The sequence below is a fragment of the Gouania willdenowi genome, chromosome 18 (genome assembly GCF_900634775.1).
Source record: "Gouania willdenowi chromosome 18, fGouWil2.1, whole genome shotgun sequence".
NCBI lineage: Eukaryota > Metazoa > Chordata > Actinopteri > Blenniiformes > Gobiesocidae > Gouania > Gouania willdenowi.
The window spans coordinates 15,704,900-15,707,728 of record NC_041061.1 but is presented as its reverse complement, the minus strand read 5'-3'; positions in this window follow the sequence as shown (position 1 = coordinate 15,707,728).

Below are 2,829 nucleotides of genomic sequence, written 5' to 3'. Positions count from 1 at the left end.
GGGTCAAAGACCTGCTTTGATGAGCTCCCATTTCACATGAGAAACAAGTGTGGTGTGAAGGTCCCACACTGAATTTCTCATCTGTGTTCCAGACTAAAACTGTTTAATAACGGCAGCCTCTAATCTTTAAACGAGTGCCATAGGTCACGTCTCTTTGTATCCTGCTTCTGTGCTCATCCTTTTGTCCACAGCATGACACTGACCAGGCAAAGTGCATTCACTCACAGGGTGTGTGTTTCCAAATCTACGGTGAAAGTGAAGAAGCTAACCTCCTGTACATCAGTCTCTTCAGCCGTTGGCTGTTAAGATGCAACTTCGCCCTCTAATCCCTTTGCTGCTGTTTGATAATCCTTCACTGCTTGCTTTGCTTTTTTACTCCCACTGTAATCTACTTGAATAGAACCAGAATAGACAAAGATGGTGAAGCCGGCTCTGCCTCGGGTACAATAGATTTTGTCAATCATGTAGGACTCTAATCTTATCCACTGCAGACTGATGATGCCCATACAGAGGTAAAAGTAACAGATTTCAAGTCCTCATGTTACTGTAATTGAGTTGCTTTTATGGGTACTTGTACTTTTTTTTAGTATATTTCTAAATCAGTAATTTACCTTGTACCTAAGTACATTTGAAAAGAAGTAATTTTTTACAGGTCTACACCCAACAGTTATAAATTATTATTTTTTGTGATTTTTTTTTCTTAGAGCCTGAGAATGTTTTTATTTGGTAATTAATTCATTGATATTATTTTAAAATAATAATAATAATAATAATAATAATACATTTTGACAAACCTTATATTATATACAGATGCCTTTGTGGAAAATAAATTAAGTTCCAATTATGCAAGATTTTGTCTCTTCCTTTTTGAGTTTATATATGAAATGTTTACCGTATGCAAGGGAACCGTGCCAAGATTTATGACCAAATATAAACATGGGGGGTGAAACTAACTAGTGACTTTTACTTTGAGTACTATTTAATTGAGCTGCTTTTTACTTGCACTCGAGTATTTTATGTATGACTTACTTGTAGGGATGTAACGATTCACTCAACTCCCGATACGATTCGATTCACGATACTGGGTTCACGATACGATTCTCTCACGATTTATTTTACAAAATTTTTTTTTTGGGGAAAAAAACTAGAAAATACGGTACTATTTTTCTTTTATTTTTCATTGTCATAAGAATTCCTTGATAAACTATTCAAAACAATGCAATTTAACTAAAAATAAATCTTGAATGAAATAAATAAAGGAATAATACAAATGAAAATGAAGCCTATTAATTTAAATTCTGGTTCTATAATAAACAATGCAAAACTGCCTAATAGTTCTTTTTCTTTTTAAAAGTGCAACTGAAAATGTATTTTGTGCCTTAACAATTGGACTTAAAAAAAAAAAACACAGTGGTAACACAGTGGTCGGTTGGCATGCAGATATTCTAGCAGTGAAGAAGAGAAGCTATGCTAGCAGACAGAGCAAATAGAAAAACGAGACTTTTACAGATATTCAAGTAATGTTACAGATATTCTTTCGGTGCTAAAGGGGTAATGAATCATTTATTAACATATTTAAGAGTAGAAGGCGGCCAGAAAGAAAGTATTAGCAGACTCCGCCCGCCGCCTGCACTCGTGGATAGCACCCTCTGCTGGTTAAAAAAAGTACTGCGATTCAATTTTCAGAAAATCGATATCAACCGTGATACCTATGAATCGATTTTTAACTGCCTTACGATTAATCGTTACATCCCTACTTACTTGTACTTACAATTTCAATCAACAGTACTTCTATTTGAGTAGGATATATCAGTACTCTTTACACCTCTGCTTCCAATCATCCATCTGACACTTTTTACAACCGTTGCTCTCTAAAAAGTTACTGAAAACTGAAATATGTTGAAAATATATCAAATATATTGAAATTGACACAACAGAGGAATGATTTATTTATCAACAAGGTGGATGCGCACGCAACCTGACTGCAGAAACAGCTGCGACCGCCACTTTAAACTGTCTAATGTTATGTCCATCCACAGTAATCTTGCAGTTGTGATGTTAGCTAGCGATGTTTTCAGCATATTACAACAGTTTATCACAGAGTGATAAAGTAAGTTATGCAGCTAAATTAACATTAGTGAATGGGATAAGTCTTAGTGACCCATACGCCCATACCCATACATACTATTTCATGATTACAACACTGAAGACTTTGTGGCTCTGAAGACTGAGGTGCTCCCTAGTCAAAGACAAGGGAAGAGAACTGAGATGTATAAAGTCTGGGTCATTGTGAACAAGAAAAACAACTGCATCCTGACTGCAAACTGCACCTGTATGGCTGGGTATGTAATTTAGAATGTAATAACGTTACAAATCAATATTAGCTTGCTTTCGATCGCTTTGTAACCTTGTCTTCAATCACTGTCGTTATTGTAAACATTTCACAACTCATTTGCTGCAGTGTCTGCGGGCGTATCTACCTCTACCACTATTAAAATCAATGTAAACATATTTATTAATAATAATAATAATAATGCTTTGGATTTTATATAGCGCTTTATCATAGACACTCAAAGGCGCTTTACAAAATTAAGGCATTATTATTTCTATCCACACTTAGTGGTGGTAAGCTACTATTTTAGCGACAGCTGCCCTGGGGCAGACCACAGAAGCGACGCTGCCATAGTGTGCCATTGGCCCCTTCGACCACCACCAACACTCACTCACACACAACATTCATACTTGTCAATGTGGGTGAAGTGTCTTGCCCAAGGACACAATGACAGATACCACTGGAGCGACTGTCCCCCACTGGAATTCTCCCATCCA